The following is an 11,497-nucleotide window of genomic DNA, read 5'->3' as shown; positions in this document are numbered from 1 at the left end:
ACATGGCGTATGAGCCCAATTTTCTACAAAGAAGTTACGAGAAAGCGAAGTGAGCGATAAAGATTTCGATTTTGTTTAATACAAAAATCAAATTTTCAGATAGATTTTGACATAACATGAAGAAAGATAAAATATTATCATATTTCACACTTTTCCATATCATATCCTTTCCTTTTTCCTCCTCTTTTCTTGGTTGAGAATTTGTGGGGGTGGGGGGATGGTCCATAAGCCCCAATCTTTACGCCGGTTGTTGTAGTAAGGAAGCGAATATTGGGAGATTCGTGTGCCCCTTTTTATAGATCGTTTGTCAGTCATGTCAGTAGTAGTCACCGACAGCAGGATTTTCAAATTAATCGACAGAATATTGGAATGTTGCAGGAACTAAGATTTATTTGAAAAAAAAATGAAAAGCACCCATCTCTCATTCTATCCTCTTGTTTTTTGTCTAACCGAAAAAGTCTGACAACTTCAAGAAATGAAATAAAACTGGAAATGCAAAAACGGAAAACTATGGGAAGATTTTGGGCACGTTGCACCCTTTTTTTGCCAACCTCCCCAAACCAGCACCTTTTTACTGATTCAGGTACCCAAACTTTGTGTCCATGGTAACTGAATGTCTACTTTATTGAATACTTTTATCATTACAATTATTACTAATGTGTATTATAAACATAAAGTCTGTTGAAAACCAAAAATGGGTTGTCAACATTCTTTTTCCAATCCTCTTATCTTTGTTTTACTGCCATGATTATATATATCAGAAAGTAAAATAAGTTTCTTTGAAAAATATATAATATCGTCTCTTATATTGAATCTTTGTCATTTTATTATCTATGGTGTTGATTTTCTTTTGTAAATGAAGCAAGAAGTGCGTTTGTCACATTACATATTAACGCATCACCGTTATCTCTTGTATATAAACACACAAGAGCATTCATTACACGAGCTTGGTTTCACGTTTAGGAGGCTTGCTAGACGATGTCTCATTACTCTTGGTGTAATAAAGTGTCAGCATAGATGTGAATGCGTCTTGTCAAAGCATCATTCGTTAAGATTTTTTCCTTTATTCTTAATAACCCTGTCTCGACTTGAATTCACTACGTTTTGCGGCACTAACTTTTATGACTTTTTGTGATAACGTCTCGAACATAACGTCGTGACGACATCTTTCTGTATCAGCAATAACTCAACTTCTCTTTCAGGTCTTCTTGTGTTCTCGCTCATTATTTTTACCCCGATGGAACTGGAATCAATTTTATCAGTAAGGCAGCAGAAGAAATATGATACTTGTTTTGTGTAAATCATGTAGCGCGCCAGTTTCCTCATTTTTAAACATTAGTCAATTTTGATAACGTTGCATCAACGTAACAGAAACCAGGATGTACGTTGCCAACCGTATACAGGGAACATTAGAAGAAAATAGGATATGGCTCGCATTATATACGCTCGATGGTGCCTTTGACAGAGTCACAAAGCAAATCAGAGCTAAAAGTATATTGGGAACTGATATGAAATATCTTTTCATTACCCGTCCCAACGTGCAACTTAATGTCATATTTTTTTGCAAATTAATTTCAATGTATAAGTGAGAATGTCGGCTGTGCAAGAAAAAACAAACATACCTGATTCTTATACCTTATTCTCTGACTATCAAAATATTGATCAGGAAATGGAAATTTTAAGAAGAAGAAGAAGAAGAAAAAGAAGACGAAGAAGAAGAGGACGAAGAGGACGAAGAAGAAGAAGAAGAAGAAAAAGAAGAAGAAGAAAGAAGAAGGAGAAGAAGAAGAAGAAGAAGAAGAAGGAGAAGCTATAAATGAACTTTTCTTTTCTCTCTTCTATTTTAAAACAAAATATTAGGCCTAAATGGTATCATGGTGTTGTGAGTATCTCTCTTGTGCACATCACGACTGTACTTTGATTACATGTTATTCTAAATATCGTGTGAACTAATGTAGACTACGGTGCATCACATGATACAGACAGTGACATGAGTGGATGAATGGATGATCAATGAAGGAATGAAATAGATATGATTAAAGAAATAACAAAAATATATACGAGGTTATTATTATCTTGGTCATCCATGAATGACTACTGCGATTTTTATGATATCATTCAACTAAAATTGAGAGTATTGGAATATTATTGATTGTTTACCTTTTTTAATGGGACAAAGCGAATTATGAGCGAATAATAACTATATGTCCAATTTAAGGTGTTGCGCACGTTTGACTGTTGATTTATGTTCCGTCGTACGCCTGCACCGACTATTTGAAAATATTGTCATCAATTTGGCAAACTAATGGCCCCATATATCAGAGGTCTAGTCGTCACCGTGTCTCTATACCATGACCTCGGCTAGCTTGCCCATGGGATGATAGACGAGAACCCGTTATGACCACGTTCCATGATGAGCTTCTGGCTCCTATATCGAAACTTCACTTACATGGATTGATTTCCAGTGTTATTTTTTCTTTCTGCATGTTCCTTCTATCTTTGGTTTTGATCTTATTTTGATCATAAAACATACCAGCTCACGATCACATAATCTGAGACTACTGCTCCTTATTCAAATAATTTTTGTTTTGCTTTCAAATATAGTGGTTTAGGCATTACTTTATCGATTTTAAACGCATTTCAGAGGGCCAGACCCGAACCAGCAATTGGTCAAATATACAGTATTTAACTCGTGATCCAAATAAAGACAGAATTAATTGTTTTTAGTTCAATGAAATGTTTTGTCTTTAATCAGGAATGAGTAGAACATTTATGCTCTCTCGTCTAATCGATGATGATGGTCTGTTGGGTAATGCCCCCCCCCCAAAAAAAATATATATTGACTCGGTGCTAACATGGTGATATGGGGCAAATAAAAAAAAATGTAAGCGATCCGATGCGGGCAAGCAAATATTTCGACCTATTATTACATAAATCGAATTTTATGAAATATTTTGATATATTAATCGGAAAAAAGTTATATATTTCACACTTTTTCCTTTTCTTTCTTTCCATTTGACGCGAAATTTGTTTGGATAATGGCCACAAGCCCCTCCCCCATCTTTCATGACTGTACACCAGTGATTGTGATGATGACAGATGCTCTAGTTAAAGAGATGCTCCGGGCAGAACATATATCTCAATAAATAGAGCAAAATTCACCGAGCAAAATATTGAAATCTGATAAAATTGGATAACAAATAATAAAGTTATTGAATTTTAAAGATTTGCATTATTCCGGTGAAACAGTTCTAGGCATCTTTTCATGAATATTCATTAGGTGGGCTGATGATGTCATATCCCCACTTGTTCTTTTGTATTTCCTTAAATGAAATTTGGTTTATTCATAATATTTCTGCCTAGAACTAAAGCAATTAGATTGACAATTGATTAAGTGAATTAGTTATTTATTGCTGCAACTTGTTTCATCACAATGGAGACACATCAATTACACATTTATTAAAAATGAAACAATTATGATTTCATGTAATACATAAGAAAAGGGAAAGCAAATTAAGGACAAAAATACTGGAGAAGGTCCAAGCAAGAGCTACGAAAATGATTCCTGATACCCGTGACCTATCCTTTGAAGACAGGCTCGCCAGATTAAACCTCACTACGTTGGAAAGGAGAGAAAGGGGAGACCTCATTCAAACATACCGAATCATGACACAATGGACAAATCAATCCCGGACAATTATTTCCAGAGAGTAGAGTGTGCCAGAACGAGGGGACACTCTTAAATTTGCCAAGCAACGATCTAGAATGGATACATAAGGACACACTATACTTTAGCCAAAGGGTTGTTGATCAATGGAATAAACTCCCATAGTCCACAGTTGAGGCGCCAACACTCCTGCATTTTAAGATACAATTATCAAAATTGGGTTTTAAATGGGCTCTAAGAGCCTCCTTAACCCTGCCACACTCATCTGTACACCCTCGTCGTGAAGACAGTGAGATGTGGCCATCAAGGTATGTTCAAGATATGTTCAAGGTTCGTGATATTATCAGCCCACCTAATGAATATTCATGACGACACCATGCATATAACTTTTTTCATAAAATATTGCTAAATATTGAAATTCAATAACTTCGTTGTTTGTTCTCCGATTTTGATGAAATTTTCAGTATTTTGCCCTGTGAAGTTTACTATATTTATTCAGATATAAATATCTTTAGCCCGGAGCATTCCTTTAAATACCTTTTTCTGTGATGTCTTTATTTGTTAGTAATCATCTTGCCGTTTTCTGAATAAATACTATTTATATTTTGAAAATTTTCCCCCATAATTCGTCATTGCCTAAATGTAGAAACTGTCTTCATTGTACAGTGTAAAGTTTCAGCAGTGATCATTGGGCCGACTTTCAACATAAGGTGGCGTTATTTTCAATACTTCAAAATAAGTCATTGAGTCTTTCGAATTGAAAAAGTTTACCCAAGTCTCCATTATGATGATTATGATTAAAAACACTTATTCAATTTCAAATTGTTGTCATGATTCTGAATGCTTTCACTTTTTTAATCATCGACGACAGATTTGATTTGAGATAGGCAAGAATGTCTGGAAAGGTCGAAGACATTTTAAGCGAGGGCGGCAGCCTTGTCAAAAGGGTGCTCGGTTTCTTAATTTTGCATTTCGAAATTTAATATATATTAATCTGGTGGTTGGGTACAATACACACACGTTACAGAAAATTTGAAATGATCAGTCAACTTCGAAAGTGGGTGTAGAGGCCCCTTGTCCCTTGTGTTATCAAGCAATCGGATGGTGTTCACCGGGAGAGGCGCCAGGATCCCGGGGGTGGGGGGAGTCAAATACATTACTGCACACACGCGTTACTCGTTAAGGGTATCAAAAACACAGATAAAAAAGAGGTAGTTTTGAAAAACTGGTCAATGGTCAATCGTAGAGTCGGGTATGTTTTTTTTTTCAAAGCTTTTTTTTAAGACTAGCCAAACGTGTTTGAGGGTATTTTTTTACCCCAAGCTTTTTCCCCGGGGTCATATACTGGCGACAACTTGTTTAGGGGCCAAAACGTGTAGATAAAGCTCGCAAAATACTTGTTTGGGGGTTTATATTGCACACAGAGAAAAACTCTTTAAGGAGGTGTTCGAATAATATGGCCACGCGTGTGTACAGCATGCTGATAGGACTCAAATGTGATGCAATTTTTTCTAAATAATGGAGGCTTTGATACATAGCTCGTGCCTGTCTCTCCATATTTTTACTCTCCTTTCTCCTCACTTCTTCTTTGTTTGTTTTACGTCTTTTATTTACATACTTCTTGAATAATCATAGCTCACCATCACTTTCCGCGCCCGCGCCCTCCTTCATGTATTTTTGCACTTTTTATCAACTAAAATTTACATTTCGCCAACACCGTTGGAGCTGCACATAGGATCAGGAACCATATATGTATGGAACTCGAATTTCGAAATGATGGTTTGATGCATCCTTGAAAACAGCAAAGATAACGGTAATTTTTAGTCTTATTAGAGTATAATGAATTTTAGAAGCAGAATTAAACTATAGAGGACTAATATTAAATGTAACAGGTAGTGTATTTCCAAATGCCGAGCCATATATCGAGATCTCTTTGCTTTGTTGTCTTGTGTAACTTGTTAATGTAGTCCCACACGTACCGTACGGTGCGGTACGGTATAGTGAGTGATTGTATTACCGACCGGCCTTGTATTACCGAACGCGCGCATCATATGCGTCAGAAAATAATCAAATACGCTCAAACCTTTGCAACTTCCTTCCAAAGGGAACTTAAATAGAAAAATGGGCATACTCGTGATATAGGCCCCGCTCGAGAAAAAATTGTAATCGATCATACCTCAATATCTAGGTTGCTAACTTCAGCTCACTATATATACTCGTGATATAGGCCCCGCTGCTGTGTTGAACGGCTTGGAATGTCCGTGCGCGGGGCCTGTTTCACGAGTATAGTACTATAACCGTTATATAGGCCCCGCACTACTGCACTTCAGACACTCCACCACAGTAGCGGGGCCTATATCACGAGTATATATTAAGCTTGCATCCTAAAATAGTCGCGAAACAGGCCCCGTCCAATGTGCTTATCCCAGCATTCGCACGTGTGTGGGGCTCGGATGACGGCTATATAGTATACTCGTTATCGAGGCCCCTTACACTGTTGTGTAGTGGAAAATAACGTGGTCGTGGGGCTTGTTTCCCCGCGCGGTGGACGATGAGAATTATAACGGGCGGCGTCCCCCCCCCGGGGGGGCTCCAATTTGTTCTCCAAATAAACAAGGAAAGAATATCATGGGCGGCGCCAGTTTAGGGGGCGGGGGGGGGGCTCCAATTTCCTTTTTCAGAAATCTATCTGTCGATTTACTTATGTATGAAAATAGTTTTTTATTATTCATTATTCATTTATCAATCTATTTGTATTGATTAATTAATGTATTCATTAATCATTTAAGTTATTTGTGTTTGGTGTTTTTTTTCTTTTGTGATCTATTTATATTGATTAATTAATGTATTCATTAATCATTTAATTTATTTGTGTTTGGTGTTTTTTTTCTTTTGTGATGTATTTGTATTGATTAGTTAATGTATTCATTAATCATTTAATTTAATTCAATGTTATAATAAGGACAAAAGTATTTCGTTGGCAAATGGTGAACTGGCTCTTTATTTGCATTTTATGATCCAATGATAGGCCTATTGTTTTATATGTTAAGCGGTATTTTAGGAAGAATTTTCACCAACAAACCAATTATCTCTTGTGATTTTTTTTCATTTCTTCAGTAAAAAGTGGGGGGATGTTTGTACTGGCCACCCCCCCCCTCCTCGAAAAGAGGGGGGATATATCCCCCTATCCCCCCCGGATTTACGCCAGTGCAGCTGACTACATCGAGATTAGGAAGGAAAGAGGAGGGTGCAGGTCCAATCACCAGCCACGGCAAACAACTACTCAAGGAGCGCCTTTACCCGGCGCCTTTACCTGGGGCGAAGGCGATGACAGCGACTTCGAATGACTCTCAGGAGTCATTTTGGCTTGAGATTTAATCTCGCCTCTAAACACAACGGCTCTTTTCAGAGCCACCAAATTACCAAGAAAGAAACTGAATAGATATGTCTCTATTTACCTCTTAAACAAAAATTAATAAACACCCTACATTATTTTCTTCAATTAATACTTATGGGTAAGCGATTGATTTCTAACCAAGAAAAAATACAGTATCAACAGATGCGATTTTTAAATATGATCTATAATTGGCAAATTTATTTAATAAAAATAAATAATATAACTATAAAGACGGGGATAAACCTCAATGCACCCCTAATATAAGGCACCAGTTTCGTCAATGAATTATGGTTAAGCAATTGATTTTCAACCTAGAAAAAATAACAATATCAACAAATGCGATTTTCAAATAAGATAAATAATTGGCAATTCTCATAAAAGAATAAAAATTTAAAGACTGGAATCAACTTCAATACACCCCTAATAAAAAGTAAGAAAATCGATCTCTCAACATGAGTAACAGTGACCGTAAATCCCCCCCCCCCCCCCCGAAAATATTAATGAACAGTGAAGTGATAATTTACGATTGCTTACATATTGATAGGGATCACCCGAAAAAGTCCCACAAATATAATAAGAAGGACAGACTGGACTTAGAAAGTGGGTAATGGAAAGAATCTCGTATAAACGTGTTGGCTAATAAACTTTGGGCAGAAAATAGTATGATTTGTATGCCTACAAGTAAAGAAAATTCAGATAAACAAAACACTGAAAATATGATCAAAATCGGACAAGGAATAACAAAGTTATCGCATTTTGAAAATTTGCATCAATCCGATGAAACAGTCATGGGTGTGTCATCATCATAATTCAATTAGCAAATTGGTGACGTCATATCACCAATTGTTCTTTTGTATTATGAAAATTAGGTTGATTCAATTTTTTTTCTACGAAGAACTTAAAAAATTGGATTGGCAACTGATTTAGTGCATTAGATATTCATTGCTGCGACTATAAAGGAGACGCATTATTCACAAATATATTGTGAAAAAAAAATTGAGCAATGATTTTGTTGAATAACATAAGGAAAAGGAAAGTGGGGTCGTGACATCAGCCCACCTAATGAATATTCATGACGACTGTTTTAACAAAATATTACTACTTTAAAATTCAATAAATTTTTTTTATATCCGGTTTTGAATTTTCGGAATTTTTCTTAGTGAATTCTACTCTATATATTAAGCTATAAATACTTTCAACACGGACCATCCCTTTAAGTTTTAAAATGACTGCAGGATGGGGAAATAGGTTAGCTGAAGAAATACTGGAATATCAATGAACGGTATTGTAAGCTTTTTAAAAACAAAACATGAATAAATTGATATCTGGGTAAAAAAGTAGGGCCTACTATATACCCAAAATAGATAATATACATAATGAAAGGCCGATCCCCAATTGTGGGGCGGGGGGGGGGGGGGGGGGGTAAGTCTCAGTAAAATATAGATTAAGTTAAATATAGTGTAGATATCCCTCAAGCAATAATAAAATTGACCAAACCAAAAGAAAATTAACAAATCTTCCCCGAATGAATATGACTATTCGTTTTCTTTTCTGAACTTAAATGGATGAAAAGTTGGGAAGCGGGGGGGGGGGGTACATTTATGAAAGGAATGAAAAATACAAATCGATAATACACACGAAGCCAGATGAATGATTCAATATTGAATAAAAGCCGATTTGAAAAAAAATATATTGACTTCTTACATCCAGGTGATTACATGAATGAATAAATGGAAGATTGGGGGAATTATACAAGAATTATATAATTTGATTATTGATGAACCCCTCCCTCCCGCAAAAAATAATCAAAATGAAATGTGTGTGTGTGTATTTGAATTTTGTCGGACGTGTATCAATCAGATATGATTATTTACGTCTGCATGGGACCGACCTTTAACGTCACCATCCGAAAGACGTGACCAGGACTCGAACCTCGAGCCTCCGCTTCAATTTGTAACTTCCCCACAGCTTGGATTACAGGCGCACGCCACAACGCCCAGAAATGTGGGGGGGGGGGGCTCCAATTTATTTTCCCCAAAACAAGGGATAACAATGAACTTCCACACATAAAAAAAATAAAATCGAATTATACCCCTGATTCCATATCAAAAAAGAAAAGAATATAGTAAATAATTAATAAATTTATATTTTTTTAAACACAAGTGCACACCTAGTTACCAATAATGCATATAGCATTTCCATTTATTTGAATGCAGGATAAAAGAGCATTGTAGGTGCAGTGGCCGAGGATCGCCCGGACTTTCCATGTACAGCTAGGCGCATAGTCCACTCGGCCACGGCTTCTCCGTGGCCGAGCACCTTCGATTAAGATTTTTTTTTAAGGATGTTTTATTATATTCTCTCAAATCAAAATACACAATCAGATTCTATAAGCAATTTGTACAAACTATTTGAAACATAATTATAAATTATACAATAAATCCATTACAATATAATTATACAACTTATACATCAAACTTGAAAAATACTAGAAATTAATACTAATGCGTTTCAGCAATTACAAAATGAAATATTAACAAAATATATGACATGATCAGAGAGAAAAAAAGATAAAAATGTTCCACCTCCCACCCCCCCTCCCCTCCGTCCCCAGGTTAGGAGCATTCTCCCCTTTATGCCTACATACTCTACATGGACATGATGGAAGGGACTGCAATTCTCCGTATTGGGTTTTTTCTGTGTTTTTATTTATTTTGTTTTGTGGCTTTGTCTCTCGTATGTATACCTTTGCCTCACTCTCCCTATTTATTCTTTTAATTAAGATTTTCCCATTTCCTTAAATGAAGAGACATCTTGCCTCTACCTAGCGCCAGCCTTCTTTCTTCCAATTCTTTAAATTTCCTTTTAATTTCATCCATGGTTATATGTGCACCCTTTTCCCTCCCTATGAAGATTAAAAATTTAACAAAGATTAAAAAGTGATTGATTAAGCGTTTTCCTTCGTCCTTTAATTCTACCCCTACAAGAATTTCCTCCCAGCTTAAATTACCGGTAGAAATAAAACCAAACATCGATCTCCTTACAATTATCCCAAACCAGACAAGCATATTCACATTCCAAAAAAAGATGGCGATATGTTTCCTCCTCTTTTTCACAAAAACAACAAAGGTTATTTTGTGAGATTTTAAAACGGAACAAGTGATGATTTGTGTAAGCAATGCAGTGTAACATTTTAAACTGAAATTCTCTTAATCTACTGTTCAGAGTACATTGTCTTGGTCTCATAAAAATGTGTTCAAAATACATTTCTTAATCGATTAAAAAAAGACTGACCAAAAATCTAAATGAACTTCCACACATAAAAAGAATTAAAACGAATGATATACATCTTATTCGCTATATCACAAAAAAAACACTGAAAACAAATAAATCCTATAATTAATAATACATTAATTAATCAATTAAAAATAAATTAGATGAACTTCCACAAATAAAAAGAATTAAAAAAACGAATGATACCTCTGATTCTCTACATTACAAAAGAAGAAAAAATGAAAACAAATACAATATAAATCCTATAATTAATAATACATTTATTAATCAATTAAAAATAAATTAGATGAACTTCCACAAATAAAAATAATTAAAAACAAATTATACTTCTGACTCTCTATACCACAAAAGAAAAAAAACACTGTAGTTAAAATAGATTGATAAATAAAAAATTGAATGAATAATGGATAAATGTAAATGCATTTATTAATCAACATAAACACATTACGGTAATTAATCAATTAAAATAGATTGATAAATAAATAAATGAAATTTCACGCACAGATATAATTAAAAACGAATGATACCTCTGACTCTCTACATCAAAAAAGAAAAAATGAAAACAAATAGATTAAATGAAAAAATAAGAATACATTATTAATCAATATAAATACATAGATAATCAATTAAAATAGATTGAAATAAATAAACTCCCGCACATAAAATAATTAAAGATGAATGATACCTCTGACTCTCTTTATCACAAAAAAATAAAACATTGAAAACAAATAATTTAAATAATTAATGAATATATATTAATCAATTAAAATAGATTTAAGAACTGAACTTCCGCAAATAAATATAATTAAACAAGACCTCTAACTCTCTCCATATTTATAACACAAAAGAAAAACTGAACAAAAATAAATTAAATGATTAATGAATACATTAATTAATCAATTAAAAATAAATTAGATGAACTTCCACGAAGAATTAAAAAGCAAATGATACCTCTGACTCTCTATATCACAAAAGAAAATAAAACATTGAAAACAAATTAAATGCTTAATGAATATATATTAATATACTAATCAATTAAAATAGATTGATAAATAAATAAACGAAATTTCACGCACAGATATAATTAAAAACGAATATTACCTCTGACTCTCTACATCACAAAAGAAAAAAATGAAACC

At 34.4% G+C, this 11,497-nt stretch overlaps 1 protein-coding gene across 1 annotated transcript in view; it reads left to right on the top strand.

Annotated features, from left to right (window-relative positions):
- Positions 1-5,414: 5,414 nt before the first annotated feature.
- LOC121419214 (serine--tRNA ligase, mitochondrial-like) overlaps positions 5,415-11,497 on the top strand; it is a 40,557-nt gene continuing 34,474 nt past the window's right edge. Inside the window, exon 1 of the mRNA XM_041613572.1 lies at positions 5,415-5,480. The gene's annotated coding sequence lies outside the window, so the exon portion shown is untranslated. The remainder of the gene's footprint in view (positions 5,481-11,497) is intronic.

This window comes from Lytechinus variegatus, chromosome 7, assembly GCF_018143015.1.
Source record: "Lytechinus variegatus isolate NC3 chromosome 7, Lvar_3.0, whole genome shotgun sequence".
NCBI classification, from domain to species: Eukaryota; Metazoa; Echinodermata; class Echinoidea; order Temnopleuroida; family Toxopneustidae; genus Lytechinus; species Lytechinus variegatus.
This window is presented reverse-complemented; position numbering and strand designations above follow the sequence as displayed.